Source organism: Ambystoma mexicanum, chromosome 4q, assembly GCF_040938575.1.
Source record: "Ambystoma mexicanum isolate Mex_15411 chromosome 4q, UKY_AmexF1_1, whole genome shotgun sequence".
In the NCBI taxonomy this organism is placed as follows: domain Eukaryota; kingdom Metazoa; phylum Chordata; class Amphibia; order Caudata; family Ambystomatidae; genus Ambystoma; species Ambystoma mexicanum.
This window is the reverse complement of record NC_090928.1, coordinates 419,392,336-419,413,996: the sequence shown is the minus strand read 5'-3', so window position 1 is coordinate 419,413,996 and position 21,661 is coordinate 419,392,336.

Sequence of the window (21,661 nt, the reverse complement as noted above, 5' to 3'; positions counted from 1 at the left end):
CATGAGTCGGGGCCTGCTGGCTGGTGCCCTTCAATGGGGGTGGGTGGGGGTCTAGGGGGACATGAGTCGGGGCCTGCAAGCAGGTGCCCGTCAATGAGGGTGGGTTGAGGGTGTGGGGGGACATGAGTCGGGGCCTGGTGGCTGGTGCCCATCAATGGGGTGGGTGTGGGGTGTGGGGGGACATGAGTCGGGGCCTGCTGGCAGGTGCCCATCAATGGAGGTGTGTGGGGGACATGTGTCGGTGCTCCCGAGTTCATGGTGCCATGTGGCCTGCCTGTGGGGCATGGTCTGGGGTGATGGGCTGCCTGCGGGCAATGGACTGGGGTGATGGGCTGCCTGTTGGCCATGGACTGGGGTGATGGGCTGCCTGTGGGCCATGCCCAGGGGTGATGGGCTGCCTGTGCGTCATGGACTGGGGTGATGAGCTGCCTGTGGGCCATGGTCTGGGTGATGGGCTGCCTGCGGGGCATGGGGAGGGGGGGCACACCCGGGAGGGCACGCACTGCCAAATCGAGTGTGAAAGTCCACGCACACCCCCGGAATACATGTACCCCAGCGAAAATGCGCATGGAAGTCCACGTGCACCCCCAGAATAAACGTACCCGCTCGCACCAGCGAAAAAGCATGTGAAAGTCCACGCGCACCCCCGGAATACACGTACCCCGCTCGCGCCAGTGAAAATGCGTGTGAAAGTCCACGCACACCCCCGGAATACACGTACTCCGCTTGCGCCAGCGAAAACGCATGTGAAAGTCCACACGCACCCCTGGAATACATGTACCCCGCTCGCACCAGCGAAAACACGTGTGAAAGCCTACACGCAACCCCAGAATACACGTACCCCACTCGCACTTCCAAAACCCGTGAGAAAGTCCACACGCACCCCGGAATACACGTACGCCAGCGAAATTGCGTGTGAAAGTCCACGCGCACCCCCGGAATAGGCGCAGGCAGCCCATCCACCCTCCCCATGGCCCGCAGGCAGCCCATCACCCCTGTCCATGGCCCACAGGCAGCCATTCACCCCTGTCCATGGCCCGCAGGCAGCCCATCACCCCAGTCCATGGCCCACAGGCAGCCCATCACCCCAGTTCATGGCCCGCAGGCAGGCCATCACCCCTGGGCATGGCTTGCAGGCAGCCCATCACCCCTGTCCATGGCCCACAGACAGCCCATCACCCCTGTCCATGGGCCGCAGGCAGCCCATCACCCCAGTCCATGGCCCACAGGCAGCCCATCAGCCCAGTCCATGGCCCGCAGGAAGCCCATCACACCTGGGCATGGCCCGCAGGCAGCCCATCACCCCTGTCCATGGCCCGCAGGCAGCCCATCACCCGTGGGCATGGCCCACAGGCAGCCCATCACCCCAGTCCATGGCCCACAGGCAGCCCATCACCCCAGTCCATGGCCCGCAGCAAGCCCATCACCCCAGTCCATGGCCCACAGGCAGCCCATCACCAGTGGGCATGCCCCGCAGGCAGGCCACACCACAGGGTGGACTTTTTCCACGCATTTTACCTGATGCAGCGGGATACGCATGTTCCCAGGGGTGCGTGTGGACTTTCACACGCGTTTTCGCTGGCGCGAGAAGGGTACGTATATTCCGGGGTGTGCGTGGACTTTCACACGAGATTTCGCTGGTGTACATGTATTCCGGGGATGCATGTGGACTTTCACATGTGTTTTCGCTAGCGCGAGCAGGGTACGTGTATTCCGGGGTTGCGCGTGGACTTTCACACGTGATTTCGCTGGCATAAGTGTATTCAGGGGGTGCGCGTGGACTTTCACATGCGTTTTCGCTGGCGCGAGTGGGGTAGGTGTATTCTAGGGGTGCGCGTGGACTTTCACACTTGTTTTCACTAGCACGAGTGGGGTACGCCTATTCCGAGAGGTGCTCGGGGAGTTTTCCATGCGTTTTCGTGTTTGGGGGGTTGTATGCTAGTCCACTAGCCTTTGCGCCATGTAGGGGATTTGTGCAATGTTTTTGGCGCATGGGGCGGGGTTGGGAGAGTAACTGGTGCTGCTGCAGGGTCGCTGCGCCACTCTGCGCCACGGCTGGTTATGGATGTGAGTATCCATGAATACGCTGTGCGCTGAAATGGGTTTTGGCACACGTTCCCTCCGTGCGCCAGCTGCGTGCGCCATTCGTGTGCTGATTTCTATGAATTACCCCCAATATCTTCAAGTCATCCCACTGTTCATTCTTCTCGGTGTCAAGTCCAGTGACCTTCTGTCAGGCCACGGTTCCTTCTTGGTTACTCTGATGGCCAGTTCAACAAGTTCAGGGACCTCTAAGTGTGTGTACAGTCCCCACTTCAAAAAGTTGCATCGTCAAGAGCAGGATTGTTAGTGTCAAAGTGAGGGGCATGAGGGCGGGGGAGTACACAAAAGGGGGCATTTTTTCTTTGCCCCAGTTCGTTAGCATTTGGGCAACTGCTTAGGTCCAAGAGGCCCTATGATACTGCGATGAGGGCCGCCGTCCCTGCTCACAGGGTCAGGTGCATTGTCACTCCCTGCACATGCTCTCTTGTTGTCCAGGTGTTGGACACTTCCATTTAAAACATAAAGAAAATCGGTTGAGTTTCTTAAAGTGTAAATGTACCTTATTATCATCCCTCCTGGCCAGGGCCTGGACATAATTACTTCCACATTTCTTTCTCTTTTTCCTCTAATGACCCCTCCCACCCATTCTTTGTTGTAATCCACCAGTGGCTGTGGTGCAACATCCATTGTTTCTTATGAAGCTGAGCTGTTGGTGTCTGCAGAAGGGATGGCAGGCCTGCTTTGACGACCTTCTATCTTGGTGAAAATCTGTGCTTTTCTTCTTAGCCCTTGTACAGATGACGTTGGATCGTCATCTGTTTTGTTCCTGCTGCGTTTTTCCTGGCAAAATATAACTAACGATTCCTGTTACTTTCCCTAAAATATCCCTACCATAAAAGTAACATACAACAATTTGATTAATATATCCTCAAAAAATAATCAGTGGCGTGGACAAAACAAATAAAACCAGAAAAATAAAATACAGTTATTTTGATTAAGTACCCAAAATACATATGGTGACCTCCTAAAATGCATTCTGGACACACAAATATTATAAAGGTTAAAACACTTGTACGTTATTAATTTTCAGCATACAAATAAATGCACAAACTACTAAGCAAATGAAGGTTCATGCATAAAGCTCCTCTAAAGCATGATGGCCTTCATCCTTCTCCTCCATGCCTGCAGCACTTAATTCCCCAGACAATGTGTTGCCAGCGGATCCATGTCTGCCAAGAACAGATAGAGTGGCCCTCATTACGACCCTGGCGGAAAGTGACTGACCGGACCGCCACAGCGTAAATAGCGTTTCCGCCATTGCACGAAGGAGCAAAGTGCGGCCCATTCCGACCCATCGGGCACGAGCACCACGCCATGGCGGAAATGCAAAGTCTGCGATGGCGGAAATGACCCCAAAACGGCCCACACCGCCGCCGTACGGCGCCCTAGGTGCAATACCGCCACCCCTCTTAGCGGTCACCGCAGTGTGCGCCTACCGGAAAGTACGGTGACCGGAAATATACGGAAACGGAAGCAAAAACATGGGCCCGGAACGGGAAACATCCCGCCGTACACCTATAAAACCACTAAAACCACACAACCACTAAAATCACTACCCTGAAACACACCCCAACCCGTCATCCACCCTAGCGAAACCAAGAAAAATGGGAAAAGTAGCGAAGAAAGCGTGCGACCGCAAGCGGCAGGTCCACTTCTCCCGTGAGGAACTCACCGTGCTAACAGAGACCCTCCAGGAGAATGCTGCCGTCGTCTTCTCCACGCAAATGACCAGAACGGCACTTGCAAACAAGAAGGCCATATGGGCTCTGGTGGCACAGCGGGTAAGTGCGGTGGGGACCGCACCCCGCACCCCACAGCAATGCCGCAAGCGATGGGACAACCTGCGGATACGCGTCCGCAGCATACTCTCTGCCAACCGCAACATTGCCACAGCCACCGGGGGAGGTCCTGAATCACCCATCAAGTTGACCCCCTGGGAAGAAATCTGTGCCTCCACCATCGGAATGGAGAGCATAGAGGGAGTCGGAGGGATGGAGAAAGGAGTGCAGACATCCGAAGATTCAGGTAGGTGGGCCAAATAAAACAATGCCAAATCCACACAGTCCATCCATGTGAAGTACCATGCGTCCACATAGTGCAACAGAAACACATGTCCAGGAGAACGTCCACACACATCGGCCTGATAGCGCACGTTAAAACCCACAATAAATACATAAATAATTAAAAACCCCTAAAACACGCACTACACGTGCAGCAGGCACACCCTAACTGCAGGCTGCCAAACAACTGCACCCTCACTCCACACACAAATGAAAGCACCTCCAAGGCCCCGACCCAAATCACCCTCAGGTACCACCCCAATGCATGTGATACAATGCCATTCCAATTCCCACAGACCCATCAATAACCCTCGCCCTCCTTTACTCCACCACAGGGTCCGATCCAAACGACGAGCTTCAGGACACCCCTACCAGCACACCTGCAAAGAGGGCCAAGACCAACGGCCAGAGACCCTCCACCTCAGCTGCACGCATCAAGACACGGCAGCAGCACAAATCAGGTGGCAGCACAGAGGAGGGAACATCAACAGGCACCCCAGCAGCCAGCATGCCCACACCACCACCACCACAGGTCCCCCCAATGGATGCCACAGAAGGCACTGCCTCTGGTGGCAGCAGCACCATAGGTGACACCCCATTGATGGCAGCATGCTCGGACACAGAAAACGGGGATGTCGAAGTCAGATCCATCCATGACCTGTCCCAATCCCCCTGTCTGTCCCATCCCGTACAACATGAGGATACCACGCAGGGGCACCCACAAGACGACGACTGGCCATCCCCCACAAGCCCTGTGGCAAGGCAACATGAGGACAACAGCCCCTCTGTGACACCCCCGCAAATGGCCATGGCCCAGCAGAGGCAACAGTCCCTCGACCAGTTAATCGTGCAACAGCAGCAACTGGCCACGCTCCTCAAGGACCATGCCGATGAATGTGGGGGCACTAAGGCAGACATAGAAACATCAACTGAGACACTTAGGGCAGAAATGGAGAGAGGTACAGAGACGCTAAGGGCACAAATGGAGAGTAGCACCGAGAGCCTGAGAGTCCAAATGGAGAGTAGCACCGAGAGCCTGAGAGTCCAAATGGAGAGAAGCACCGAGAGCCTGAGGGGGGAACTGCATGCGACGTCCAAAGACGTATGTGCCGAACTTGCCGCAGTGCGCCGTGTGCTCACTGAGCTCTCGCAAACCCTTAGGGACATGCATGGACGTGAGCAGGCAGACACATCATCCGTTGCAAGTTCCGTCCAGGGCAGCCCCCAACGTAGATCTGGGAGGAACCTGCGCTCCACAGGCAGGGGTGCCCCTGATACCCGCAGAGGGGGCTTGCAATAGCGACAGCCCACTGACAATGAGCATCTTTGGACACTGGTGTTCGGGGGGAGGTAGGAGGGTGGAGGGGGTGTGTTGGGCTCACTTGGGTGGCGGGTCGATAGGGTGTTCAACATGATATCACATATGCCATAAACAGTGCACGATCAACCAATGAGATGTGTGGACATTGATCTTTGTGTACTAGGCCATCATAGGCGTACAGTCCATATTGTGCATGTCCCAGACACACACAGTGCCACGAGTCCCGTGTCCATGTATCAGCCACCAGGCGTGAGTGCTAGAAGCATGCATCAATGAGATGCTGACGAATGTCACGGGCCTCCGGTGCCTCGCAGACTCCATGAGGTGCTGCCACATCCCCACCCTCATCATGACCATCATCAGATGCTTGCAGTTCTGCGTCAGGGGGCATGGGCACATTTCTACGTACGCACATGTTGTGTAGCATGACACATGCCATGACCATCTTTGCAACCTTCTCATGGCGGTACAGGAGTGCCCCGCCAGACCTGCTGAGGCAGCGGAAACGAGTCTTCAGTAGGCCGAATGCCTGTTCAATGACTACACGGGTACGTGAGTGGGCATGGTTGTAGTCCTCCTCATGCTGGTCCCGTGGGTTCCGGACTGGTGTGAGGAGCCATCTCTTCAGTGGATATCCAGCATCACCTGTATGTGGACGAGAAACGTATGATGTGGAATGCCATTGCTACGTACGCACACCCCCCGCCCCCTTCCTGCCAGGTCATTGCCAAATCACATACCCCACGTCATCATGCATGTAATGAGACTCACCGAGTAGCCAGGATCTGTTCCCTGCGTGTCGCTCCATGTAGCGTGGTATTGTAGAGTTCCTCAAGACCATAGAATCATGGGTTGATCCAGGGAATCGGGCACAACAATGTGTAATGATCCTGTTGGAGTCACACACCATTTGTACATTCAGGGAATGAAATTGTTTTCGGTTGCGGTACTGGGCCTCCATGGCATGTGGGACGACCAATTCCACATGGGTGCAGTCGATGGCACCAATGCAACCCGGTATGCCGGCAAGTGCATGGACTCCCACTTTTGTGTTGGTGATTTCCTGCTCCGAGCGTGGTAGAGAGATGTAGTCGTCTGCGTGCTGCAAGAGGGCATCGAGCACTTGAAATAGTGTCCGTGAGAACAGTGGCTGAGAAATGCCATGCAACTGTCCGACTGTGTGCTGGTAGGTGCCTGTGGCCAGGAAGTGGAGTACAGACACCACCTTCAGTAGGGGTGGGATGGCGGTTGGGCTATCTATCATGCTGACAAGGTCAGCCTGTGTCATGTCCACAATGGCGGCTATGGTGTCCCGGTCCAGACGGTAGAGGGTGTGGATCTGCTCATCAGTGAGGTTGAACGGATGTGCTCGGAGGCGTGGGATTGCGGGCTGCCTGCGTGGTGGTAGTGGCTGTGCTGGCGGCCCTTGCTGGCCCTGCCTTGGCCTCCTCCTCCTCCTGCGTCTCCTCCGTGCGGCCGGTTGTAGTTGGTGTTCGTCTTCTTCTTGGAGTTGGAGTACTTGCAGTGCTATCAGGTCCCCCAGGGCCAACATCGCGAGTCCTGCCGGTAGCATTTCGGTGTGGTTGTGGGAGGAGACTGGCTGTGCAATTTATGTGTTTTCAGGCTGTATGGCCTCCACCTGTGGTGATTAATTCCACCTGTGCAAACTGCTCTCCCCTTTGGCCGAGCACGTCCCGCGCACAACGCTGCAATTCGGGGAATGGCATCTTGCTATTGCAATCATGTATTTGTACCCGATGGCCGTGTAAGATTGGTTGATATGTTCATTCTGCTGTGGTCCCATTGTTTCACATACTATCTGTGCAGTCGCGAACAGACTTGTGAAGGGTCAGTGGTACGTAGTACTCGAGTAACGGTGGGCCCTCATGCATCACTGTACCGAGTTGCAACGACGGGCGGGGCGTCCCATTCGTGGGTGAAGGCAGTTGCCATTTTCACACACAGCCGCACTCGATGGATTAATTAGTGTTTTCAAACGGCCACAGATGCCTCTTCGACGTGATGTTGCAAATGAGGAATTCGAAGGGCGGCGCTTTCGGTTTTCAGCTAGCGGCGAGGAAATGCCCACAGGTCTGACTGCAAATATAACGTACTATTGTTCAATGTCCTTGAGACAGGGGCCATGGCGAGGATGCAATGATTGATATGAATAGTTTGGGATGCGCAATAGCGAAGTGGACGATGAGGCCGGACGTTCCCAAATACATGTTACTTCACTACACTGGAATTACGGGCTGGGGCACTGTGGATTTTGCAGGCTGCATAACGCACAGACTCAATGGATATTTCTAATGTTATGTGAGTAAATATTCAGGCGTTCTAATCCCGGGATGAGGGAATGATGTATGGATGCATGGGCAGGTGATTTGATACAGAGTTTGCCATGTACAGGGCTTCTTGGGATCTATCCGCCTCCCCTGCGCTATGTGATGCAGGGCTGCCATAGTGGGACCATCGTCTATCTGGCCTTGTTGAGCCCTCCCTGTCTCGACGCGCCCTCAGACACTTGTGTCCATGCACGTTACCAATCCCATCTGATGGATTCTGTTTTGACAGACGCATGCACAGGTACACTCGTTTGTGATGGTGTTTACACCTCGATATAGATAGTTATGAGTCGCAAGTGGTTTTTGGGTGGTGATGAACCTTTGGAGTGGGCTAGCATGCATATGGCTGTGGATTTAGTGTGATCATTGAAGTGAGTTGTTCGAATGTAGTTCTGATGGCCATTCTGTTCTTTTTCTTTTCTTTTGGTTGACAGGTATCTCCTCCCCTTTTGCCACTGCCATCTGTATGCCACTCCTGCAGATGGGTTTTACTCCCGACACCTGCTGCTTCGTGTTAATCAGTGGAGCAGCATTACGATCTTATGGGACGATCGCCAATGGGCCACATGCCCTTACGCAGTACTGGTGGCTCGGAGCAACATTTCGGCCTTTCAGCTGGACTAGTGCCTCCCCATTGGGACGGCCCTGCGGTTCTGTGCGCTTCCATGTTGCCTTTTCGTACGTGAATGTGGCTCTGTGTACCATGAGGGAACAGGGCGTCACACAAGTAGTGGCTGGTCATTTCTTGCGGATGCAGCCCACAATGGTGAAAAGTGTTTTGGAGTTCATGGCCTGATGGCTGTATGGGCTTGGTGATTTTGATGTGCATTAAATTTCTATTCTGATTTGGCCCGTGTAGCGTTTTTCTTTGCAAGTGATGTGGCATATGCCTATTTGGGGGGCGATGTATTGTGAGGAGATCTGCATTGGGTTCCAGCTTCGGAGTTCAGTTGCGTGGTACTGTACTGGGCGCGTTTGCCTACGAAGCCCGTGAGGTCAGGGATGGGGGCTGCCAATATGACAGTTTGAATGTTGTCATGCTCAGGGGCGGGGGATTGGGTTTTGTGTAACAGATGCCGGTCAGCCAGGTGGACTGGTGGAATGATGTGATTTTCGGAATATTGCTGGTCACAGGTGCCTGTGTTTGCGTGCGTTTCTTGGTGGGGGACTGTGGTCATGTCCATTGGGATGGCTTCTGTATTCGTGCCATCTGTGCCCTGCAGCTCCCATTGGCCCCTGTTGTGTTTCTTTTGTTCGTTGGCATGCATGGGTGACTTGTACATTTCAATGGTTGCATTGTGACTTCATTGCACCTACGGGGAGTTGTACTTTGTGGGCAGGGAGCGGTGTACAGGCACTCAGTGGGGCCGTTTACGGTTGATTCGCGATGCCGTACTTCTCACCATGGCGGAATGGTACATTCCGCCATGCTTGATGGCGTTAGGTACATGTCCGCTAGGGTCGGAATTGGCGTACCCTTGCGCCATGGTGGTGTTTGCGGTTTGGCATGGCGCGCGCGCGCGTGCTTGGTGCAGTTAGCGTTGGCGTTCACTACGGTGTCGCTAATGGCTTCGTACTTTGCGGTGACGGGTCATAGTCGCACCGAGCGCTATTCGATGGCGGTATTGCATTTCCGCCATCGTTTTCCGAATTCCGCCAGGGTCGTAATGAGGGCCAGTGCGTCTTTGGCATTTCTAATTCTGCGCTGCTTGAGCAGAGGGTTAGGATCCCTCCTCCATGTATCTAAATGCCTTGGGCAAAGGAAAACAAAATGGCCCACACTTTCCCCTATATTTGGACACGGGCAGTCTGGCGAATTACTCTCATTCCATTTGTTCCTCAAGCTCACAAGGGGGTGGATCCCCATTCGGAGTTTCGTACAAAGTGCTCTCATTTGTTTGGGTTGCATTGCATCCAGGTATGACTCTGACCCATAAGATTTGTTTTAGAAGCCAATATCTAGTTAAACTACTAGACTGCACTATTTCAACTGAGGTTTGCCGTTCCCATCGTGCCGCACATACTGATTTTATTTTAGTTTTGAAGCTCACTGGGATTAATTCTGGGTTGAGCCAGAAGTTATTACACCCCATTGCTGAGAGTTCACCTTTGATTGTCACAATCTAGCAGAGGATTTGGCCTCCCTCTTGATTCAATAGATCCCGTATTGGCTCTGTACTTGCCAAGATTACGATTGGCCCACTCATGGGCCCAGAAATACACTGGCTTTGCTCTGCGTATAGAATGTCGATGTCGTCCAAATTAATTTCCATGAAAGTTGGAAGATTTGGCATATTTACTGTTAGCCCTAGGGTAGATTTAAAAAATCTCAACTCTTTAATCTGGAATTTCACAGTATTTTTAATTCCCCACAGCTCAGCACCATATAAAGCTGATGGGCCATTGTAAGTATCCAGGGTAACACTCACTGCACCCTCCCTATATTCCATGGCAATTCTAGCTATTCTGCCACTGTATATAGCTAATGTAAGTTCGCCTCAATCTATTTGACCACCCCAGGTACAATCATTTTTTACCCTGACCCCCAGGTAATTGCACCAACATAATTGTTCAATGGGCCCATCTCTTAGTTCTTGTCAAGGTATTATCTTTGACCTGCGCCTCCTGAAAATCAGAGATTTCGTTTTCTGGGCATTGATAGCTAGGTCATTTTTATCACATAATTTTTCAAAAATGTTCTCTGGGTGCGTCGGCCCATGGATGCCAGGGAAAGAAAGACAGCATCATCAGCAAATAAAAGAATTGAAGTTTTCTCAGCTGCCAGAGTGGGTGCATCAGTTGGCCTACACAACAATTAGTCTAAGACCCCATTGATAAAATGGCAGAACAAACTAGGGGCTAAAACACGCCCCTGTCTGACTCCTATTTCAACGTTCATTTTGGCAGTTGTGCAGCAATCTAAGATGTGCCTTATAGCAGCTCCATTTCCCATGTACAATATCTGGATAGCTCTCAGAATGGGTGATGGTATGCCCAGATCACTCAATACCCTCCAAAGTTGTACTCTGGGAACGCTGTCCATAGCAATCCTTAAATCGACAAAGGCTGCATAGACATTGATGTTCCTTAGAGTCACATATTTCTCTACTATCAAATGTAATTTCAAACATTGATCTATGGTGCCGATGTTTTCTTGGAATCCAGCTTGCAAATGATTAATTGCCCCCACCTACAGGATCCATGCCTCTAAATGGACCAGGACTGCTCTGGCAAGCTTCCCCCCCCACGTCAAGAAGGGAGATGAGTCTATAGTTGGCAGGTGACACTATATCCCCCTTCTTGAAAATTGGGACCAGGACGGCCTGGGTCCAGGAGGCTGGCACTTTGTTTTCTACCAGCAACGCATTTAACAACTTTGCAAAGTACGGTACCCATATCCCCACATTGTGGCAATACAAGTCTACAGGAAACATGTCTGGCCCAGGGCCTTGCCGATTTTTGGGATTGTAGGGCTTCCGCACCCTCTTCCAATGTAAACGTCAGGTGGTCATATTCGGTTAAATGTTCAATCCTCTGTGGTTCATTCCACTCCCTCAAAAAGGCTGACCTCATTTCCCCATTCAAAGTCTCAAAATGTGCGATCCACATTGCTTCAAGAATGGCATCTTGAACATGATTTCCTGCTCTCGCGGTTTCCCAGAAGCGTTTAAAGTGTCTCCCAGAAATTCACAGAATGGTCCGATTTCTTTGTTTTATTAATGCTTGCTTCCTTTTTCTGGCATCTATCTGACAAGGCAACAGACCCCTCTCCCTGGATTGCCTTGGCTTCTTTAATTAGTGCACTAGAATGTAGTCAATCAGGCAAGATTGTTCGTGTGATCTAAAGGTTTTCCTTGCACGACAGTCCCTATTAAACCTACCATTACATGCTCTTAAACCCGAGGACATAATCGCACTTGCTGCTATGTGCCCATTTTTATATTTCCATTTGGGGCGCTAGCAGCAACGTCCTCTGTGCCCCAGAGCTTATCTTCATCCTCAGCCAACCTACTCATGATCTCCAAGGGTTCAAAACTGGAGATTGAAGTCTCCCATGATTATGATTTTTATTGTCCCTTTTTGTTCCTCCCTCGAGACCCTTACTCTTTCCTCCAGGAGATAAAACAATATGAACCCCCCGTGGTACTCTTGTCAATTGTCAACTCCCTACACTGGAACGCCCTCCCCACTGCCCTGTGAGCCGAACCATCACTCACTGCCTTCCGTAAGGCCATGAAAACCACCTTGTTCGCCTGATCACCCCCACCTTCTTATGTGACTTCCATCCCTTCCCCAGGGATACTGCGAATTGTGTACGCCTTCTATGCATAATATGTATAACATCCATGCTATCCAATGCATTGAACGTATACCTGCTGTAACTAAGTCTCCTACAAGTAACAGCGCCACATTGCCCCCGGGCTGTCTGTGCGCTATATAATTGTAAAAAATAAAATAAAAAAATACTAATTCGCAATACATTTGTGCCATACCCACAACTCCTGTGAAGTTCTAGGACACATTTAGAGTCAACATTTTTCATGTGTATTGCAGAGAAGACTTCAGTGCTAACCCATGTGAGTAGACCCCCGCTTGGTCAGCCCCCATGCCTTGTATAGCTGCTATTGAAAAGGTGGCATAACCATGCAGATTGGGGGCAGTCGATGCCCATGTCTCCTGGAGGCCGATGATAATACGGGTCTGCATGAATTCGGTCCAGCCCTCATCATCCCAATGCTTCTGGACCCTGGCTATATTCCACGAAATCAATTGTACCTCCACTCCAGGATTGTCCCTACTCTCTATTGCTTGTGGGCCAGGACTTGAGGTAACACCCATGCAGTCACTCCCATCCTTCACGGAGGTTGGAACTGGCACCTCCTGTCACTCCACACCTCCCAAGACTGATTTGTTTGTCTCCCCCCTAGTCTTGCAGTCCTCTAGCTGTGGCTGAATAATGTGGTTACAGTTCCCCTTTGATTGTGCCCCTGCAACCGCCACCGTTGGTAATGTACCTATTGGCTTACAATTACATGTAGCTTGGGTCATGTTATTAGCTGTCCTGAGACCCATTCCAATTTGATCTACAGCACAATGGTTGGGGTTCTGTCAGACATCTTACCACCCACCTTCTCCCTACTATGATTATCTAGCCCAAGGGGCAATGCCTGGGTTGACACTGATGCGGGGGTTGGGGGAGCATGCTGATTGCCACTTCCAGGAGACTTGGGGGTAAGTTTCTCTGCTCTATTGCAGGAGGGCCCCTACTAACAAGTGAGATTTTACTTGGACCTTAATATAATCTCTAAACAAGATGCTCGATGCACGTAAACAGCTGAGAATGTCACTCCTAATTATCGATAAACAACCACTCTTAGATCTCAACCAATGGCACACCTTGTTGGACAAACTCTTGACTGATTCCTTGGAATAACCTGGCAATCTCTGGGCATTTGTTAGATAAACATGAGAGTTAGAGGTCTGGGGCTGAGATTGGAGATGGGCCTGGTTAGCTAGCTGTCTGCACCTTGGCTAGTTCTATTTACCTGAGATGTGCAGGATTTCAATTCAAATGCATTGATGGTATTGTTGACCCAGCTAGTAAGATTAGACATGCTCTGGGGAGTTGGACCCTCTGGGTTACTGCTGGATGGTACTGCATTCGTGGGTTCTAGGTTTGTGCCTTTGCACTGGTTACCCACTCTCATCTCTTTTAATGCAATCTTAAGAGCATCAACTTCCTTCAATAATGCCCTATTGTCGGCTTTCACCTTCTCTAGTTCTGCTGTAATGCGTGCACAGCCCCCACCCTGGTCACACATTCCAGGGAGGGAATGGAGCATGGTCATCATGCCCACTCGGGTCTTTGGTCCCTTAAAGTCGCCCCCTCCTTCTCCAATGGTCAGCAATGGGTGAAACCTCTTTTGTATGGACACCATTATTGCCCCCTCTATCATGAGACTTGTTTGCCTACTTTTCCCCCTTTAACATTAGGCCTCCCAGAGACAGACACATTGTTACATTCTACTGGGATGAAGTATCTATTTCCTTCGCTTTGTGCAGGAGGTTTAGATGCCTCATATCTCGGCAGGATGGAATCCACCTCTGGCAGGGCTAATAGGGATGCTTTATCAGCAATGACAGTTTTCTGTGCCTTCTTACGCAGGTCCACCTGAGAGACTTGCTGATTAGGTAGAGCCATAGCAGAGGCCCTGTTCTCAACAGGTGATGTACTGATTTCATCCAGGGCTGTGCTTGCTGGTACCACACAATTAATCGCAGAGTGATCTGTGGATTTTGATTTGAATCCTTTATCTTGGCTTGATTTTGTGACTATGCTAGAGAGTCAATATCACAGAGCAAAGACGCTATTTCATTTATCATGGAGCTAGCTTGGTCAATGGAGTTACGTATCACTTGTTCCCTTTTACCTTGCTGGGCATTGGGGGCCGGTACTTTATCGCTTTATGTTTGGACATGACTAAAGAGTGGTAAAAAATAGCATAATGCTTACATGCTTAAGTACTAGATACTTAAATTCTATATACTAGCAATAGCAAAGGTAAAAGCGTGTGAGCATGAACGTTTTAACTAGTCAAAGAAGACAAAAACAATCATATATAGGGCAAAAATTATTCCACACCAAATCTAAAATGTCCCCAAATACTAAAATGTGTCCTTCCATAGGGCTGGCAATCAACAATAATAAATGATATGCATCTGTATTTCGGGCCATTTTTTTCACCTGTATCCCGACCACCTTTCATAACTGTGCCTGCCTCAGCTAGGCCCTTGCTTACTATATAATAATGTGCTGGCACATCTAAGAGCTCTTCAAGTCATTGCTGTGTCATTGTGTGCGTTAAAAAGCGTTGTGCCAGGCACCTCCCTTTTTTTAAATGATTGTCCAACAATGCATCTGAGCTTCAAAATGGTTTCCCTTCCTTCATCTGGTATATCTCTCAATCTGCGTGAATGCTCTATGTACACTGTAGTGTGCATTTCTGATAATATACCTGGTCATCATTGGTGATCAATTCTTCAATGTGTACCATTATAACCATTCCAGATACTCTCTCTGCTAATACTGCCAGTCTAAAAACCCCTCAGCTGAAATATACAATATTTTTCTTTTGACTGCTATATATTCACCAAATGTATACTAACCAAATATAGGTCAAGCATAAACTAACTAATTTCTTGTTTCTCTACTCTAAAATCCCATGTCTCCCCAATCTATTTCTCTCATTCACACACTTTGTGCCTAAGATTGCACCATTAATAAAAGAGATATGTACTCTATAATCAACCTTCTCCATAGTCCTCTTTCTCTTGTCCATCCATAATATACATGTTATAAACAAATATACCTATGCCAAGTGCTATATAATTTGTTAAAAGCCCAGTTATAAAATGCAAACCTTTCCCAAACCCCCACCTCTGCATCACAGTCATTTTCAAGTGTCTCCTCCAAACTTGCCACCCCCAAAATTTGCACACTACGGCCTATCCTTCCGGATTTATTTATTTATTGGTTATTTGAAATGCGCACTATACAGCAAGAAATGGTGTTTCAAGGCGTATTAAGACAAGGTGGAGTGGGAATGGGAAGAGGAAAGAGGTAAAAAAATAAATAAATAACATTCCTAAAAGGTCTTAAAACATTTGGAACGTGCAAGTGCTATGGCATTAGAGCAGAGGAGAGGGGGAAGAAGGGAGTGCAGGAAGGGGAGAAAGAGTTGAAAAACAACAAAAAGCATTCCTACTAGGCCATTAGGCGATTTGGATCATGCAATTGCTGAGACATGACAGAAGGGGAGAGGGGGAGGAAGGGGAGTGTAGCAGGGGAGGAGTAGAGAGGTACAATGCAAAACAAGTTGAAAAAGTGCAGGTACAAGTAGGTAACTTGCAGTGTGGAAAAAACAGACGTGCAATTTTGAAAATCAGATATGAATTACTGCAGACTGGAAAAGGCGTGACTCATGACATAAGGGGCTACATCAGGCAAGCAGAACAAGCAGCAATGACTAGGCAGGTAGGAATGAATCCAGACTGAAAAGGCTGCGCCTCATGGAGCAAGGGGCTACGTCGGGTGTCCAGAGATTGAATAGGAGCACAGACAGGTAGAGTACTGAATCATGACATAAATTAATATAGCAGCAGAAATACTTCAGTGCGAAAAGTCAATGAGTGGATGCAGGTAGGCCAAATGCAAAGCACAGTAAGGTATCGAGTCAATCAGTGGTTGCAGGTAGGTCAAATGCAAAACACAGTGAGGTATCATGTCAATCAGTGGTTGCAGGTCAGTCAAATGCAAAATACAATGAGGTATCAAAGTCCATCAGTGGATGCAGTTAGGTAAAGAGGCAAAGCACTGCACAGGGCTGAGTAGTGACCATATAATGAGGCAACCGGAGGGCAAGAATGCAAGAGAAGGACAGGGCTGAGAATGCCAATCAGTGAAGGAAAGTCGGTAAGTGCACAACACAGCACAAGCTGGGACTGCCCAAATGGGAAGTTACAGTGGAAGGAAGATACAAGGGAAGAAGCAATAAGAAGAGCAGGTCTGAGAGTGACCATACAGCATAGAGCTGCTAGGTTACACAGGGAAGGTGCAGAATGGGTAGGGGGATGAACGCAAGAAAAGCCTAAAAATGATGTGTGCAGAGAAGGTTAAAGGACAGGCATGGGGGAGAGATAAATTTAACCTGAGGTTACATATAATTTCCCTTTTCCTGTGTGCCTCCCAAATCAATACCTTCCATGGACACACCTTGTGGTCAGAATTGCACCAATAATAAAAAGAGATCTTTCGTCCCTTAATCCACTCTCCCCATTCTTTTTCTCTTCTTGCATCCACAGTAACAATCAATACCTGCCAACTAAAACAAAATGCATCTCCTTCACATTACATTTCCGCATTGCTCAATATATATATATATATATATACTTCATAGGAAACGTCTGCCTATGTGTCATCGTATGTCTGTGTGCATGGCTTCTCAAATACCCCTGCTGGCCATTAGGGCACTGGGTCTGTGAACATGCCAGCTTTCTCTCATGTGCTATTTCAAAATACTTACCAACAAAACAAAAATTAAACACACAACACAATTCCATACATCACTATCCCTTACTAATCAAACTTTCTCTTTCTCCACCCCTACAAATACAAACACTTCCCATTATTCTTTCCAAAGCCATCTACAAACATTCAACTGATTGTGCCACCGTTGGTATTATAAAGACAATGGCCTAACATTCCAAATTTCAACTGCACTGCACATAGAATCACTGACACCTAACCAGCCCCCACTTAACGCAGTCTGCCGCTTTAACCCTGAAAATCACAATGCTTGGGGGAGGTGAATATCCAATAATTGTTTCTCTGAACAAAACTACTAATCAATTACAAACAGGCACAAATAACCGGGTGACCTTCAGGAGGCCCTAAATACACTGTAATGCTATGTTGTGTTTCAAATGCTTCATTTCATGTCTGCTTGAGGAAGCGGAGACCTGCAAAAGCTTGCAAAAATGCAAAATAAATCACTGTGTTAGCCTAATTATTATATTTATTCATAGTTTACTTCTGGACCAACATTAACCCTTTGCTAACACGATACAAATAGACTGAAAACATCTCTCATTATTTCACACTTATTTTTAAAATGGCCAAAAATATTCAATAAACAATACCCCCTGTCCCTTATTTTGATATCATTCTACCTCAAAATACATATTGATCCATCAATGTGGAGAACACAGCCACAAACACCTGTGTCCACGGAACTATCTTCCCCGCTCCACACTTTGCCTCAAACCCTCCCTCAGGAATGGAGTCTCAGCGAAGTTGCCTGCCAGCAGATCTTCTCACCCTTCACTTAGGACAGCATGCTTGCCTGCATCCTACTAATCGCCAGGCCTCTGCTTTTCAATTAAAAAGAAGAAACGTATCCATCATGCTTTAACACACAAAACACTAAACAATTATGTTTTAGGGGTTTTGTGAACTTCAAACATCACACATAACAAACACCTTAACACACTATTCAAATGCAGTTACAAATATTCTTATGTGTGTTTCAAAGCCTGGTCGCTTATAAAATGCTTTGTCTGCTTTTCAGACACTGTTTTCTTAGGGATGTGTCTCCTCCGGTCTCCCTTGTTCAATTTGATTCAAAAATGTAAAATAAAAATACCAATTATATTTACTTCACTACTGCAATGCTCAAACATTATCAACAAAACACTCACACATCACTGATTTATAATCACAAAACCCGCCTCTCATTCCTTACCACAGAAGCATATATATTTTTGGGGGTAGAATATCAAGGCCAGATGTATCACAGAATTCAAAATGTAGGTCAGAGAAATCATAAAGTCTCTGGGTTAACCAGGATCTGAAAGTGTACTGCAAATTACTGTTTGATGAAGCACGGTTTAGGAAGGATGGAGTGGACGGGTATCACACTGACTGCTATAACCAAGCATTCGCCTTTTGGCTTCCACTCAAGACTGCAAGTGGTTTTGGATCCTGAAATCAATTATTTCCTAATACGCTACCATATAACACAATTATTTTGCTTTTTGGATTTACCCTACAGGAGAAGGGGGTCTCATTAATCGCCTTTTTAAAAATTAGATGGAACTGTGTGACGTGACACCTGCAATCTTTATCAACATTAGAAGAAATTAGTTACATTTCATATTTTCTTTTATTTGCAACTTTTCTCCCAACATTTCTTTTTTTAAAGCAAGTTGATTCATCACATTTATAAGATAATCCACAGTCAGACAAAACCAACAACATGGGTCAGAACACTACATTGTGCTTTCTGAAGTGGTGAATAATTGTATACTAAACCAATCACTGTTGTATTATGTTTCTGCCACAAAAAATCTTCAAATCATTCACACTTGTGTTAATCCCTTTCACCCACTTATCACAAACATACCTCCTTTCTTGCAGTTTTCAAAATGTCTAAATTACCTCCACTGACTCTTATTTCTCACCCCTACCATATTACCAAGAACATGTAAAATACACAGCATTACAACATGAGCACAACAAAAGACATGTTTGAAACTGCAGATATGCAGGTATCCCCCCATTTCCGAGCAGCCATTTAACTGCATTTGGCTGCTGGATATTTGACCACATTTTTGCAGGATTTATAAGGTGGGTAGTAGAGAAAAGGGGAGTTGAGAGGTAGGCACAATGGGAATGGAAAAGGGGGGGGGAAACAGGGACCTTTCCCCATAAACATTCAGCAAATGACTTTGTGAAATTTCCCATGTGGGAAAATGTGGCAATCTCATAATGTTACCACTCAGAGCAATGGTACAGAAAGAGGACATTTTAAATAAAGGCACAGTGAACTGTGTTATTATGAGATGGTACGTCTTGGCTAGCCAAAACTTAATCATCACAACACATGATTGGACTTGTCAAAGATGCAGATCAGAATGTGAAATTGTTCTGAAAAAATATGATTTAGGGGATCCGTCAATAATGTGTGACAGTATTTCTTATTACTGATTTCCCCATACATTGTCGCCATATGTCTTCAGATATTTTACTTTTATGTATCAAATGCTGATAAATGTGAAAGATGATAAGACTGAACAATGTATGCATGCTGTAGGATTTCCCTCAAATTTCTTATACTGTTCTTTTGGAGATTAACAAATATTATAATGACAAAAGTCGCTTTATACTTGGTCAGGATTTGGCTGCTAAGATCCATTATTTAGCAGAATTTGTGACATATTGGAAAAATTCTATTGGCCCAAACTATGCTTAGTAGAGAGAAGGCTTTTCATATAGTTATTCGGACCTTTTCATGGAGAGCGGTGGACAGAATGACTTTTCGTAATTACTAAAGAAAATGAATGGAGGAGTGAGATCCAAGCTTGAAATAATCTTTAAATAACAGGGAAGATCATTGTAATTTGTGAAACACTGCAGCATGTCTGCCCTATACATAAAACCCCTTCCCAAAATGGTGCGAATAGATACAAGCGTACAATGATAATTTGATGACCTTGTATTTTCTAAGAACAAGTTATGTGCATATGAGTATGCAGTGTTCTTACATGCAGATAAAAAATCTATTTCAAAAGTACTGGGGGAACAGTGTAATAAATTATGGTGACTTGTTACAATATCAGTACCTTAAAAAATAAGTAATGTTAATTAATGCAGCAGCAGTCGAATTATGGCCTAAGGAATTAGGACACAGAGATATACCTATGAGATATTTAACTATAAAAATAACACATTTTATGTACAGCTGTATGTGTTACATTACATCTGATGATTGAAGAATCTGAGATTATTTTAAATAAGTGGCATAACTTCTCGTCTTTTATTGGACACACAAATCTGGTGAACATGATATTGCTTATATATAAACAGGATGGGAAAAATGTTTCTTAAGAAAATACTATTTACATATGTAATCTTTAGATGATGCATGATTTTTATAATTAGAAACCTCTTATTTTACAATTTCATGTCACCACCTGTTACAAAAATATATTATTTTTATTTGTATAGACATATAAAAAGATATAGATCATAAAAGCAAACACAGCAACAATAAACTTTGAATACATAATGTAATACTCTCATTTGCAACAAAATGAACAACAGACAGAGGGAACAAATCAGGACAAGAGAAATATGCACAAAGAAAGGGCACAAAGTAATGTGCATATTATATAATTAATAGTTTTCAATTTCACAGCTCCATATTCCCTAAGACAATGTCCACTCATTCAATCTTCCAATTGAGGATGTACATAAAAGGAATCAATCAAATGTTTAAATTCATCTATTCATTGTATTGTCTAATAATCATTTTCTTTTTCAACATTCTTTAACTATGCTGACCAGTTCAGCTCCACGGGTCTACTTCGTCAACATAATCCAGCCTTCTTCTGGGTAATTGATTGATAATTCCGTGTTCAGTTATAAACAATATTGAATGACAAGAAGTGTAAAATATGTTTACACTCTATTTTCAATAATTTTCAAACTGTTGCATCCTAATGTACAAATTAAATTCAGACATCAAGCCTAACATACTTACATTCTTAGATATATACTTTACACCATTTGTGACATTTATAACAACTGGACATACCATTGTGCATATATAAACCAGATCTATTTAGCACAGAGTGATTTAATTCTATTCCTTGAGCACAACTCATTAGGGTCTAGGGCATGAGGGCATCTCCCTCAAACGATTCAAATACTTCAAGCAGTCTTTATGTGGCAGCTTCCCAAAGTGCCCGTGTAGGGATCCATAGTTTTACAAGTCAGTTTCACCATACACATCTGTCACTCCTATGCAAAATAATCCCATTTTACTTGCAGTAAGGAATATTTCATTATACAAACAGCCAGAGATGTTATGGTTTCAGCCCCCAGACCCATCCTCCTTTTCTTTTTAATACAGTTAAATAGCTGGAGCACCTCTTGTAATTGGTATCTTAACTGTTATTTCTACTCCACCATTCCAGTGGTTTATTATTCAAAATGTTTTTTTAAACGTAACCGTATTTACACAAGCAAATTCCAGGGATGTATGGGATTTAGCAGGGAGGCTAGGGCATGCCTGATTTTCAGAAGCAATATTTAGCCGCCACTCATTCATTACTACAGAGACTGCTGTGTCTAGGAAGGATTGAGACGTTCAGTAGATGGATTCTAAGAGTGACGTAGAAATATCTTGCAGGATGGCCATATGGGTAGAAGCACACGTTTAATCCAAACTAGGGCTGTGAAGTTTGAGCTGCTATGATAGTTATCCATA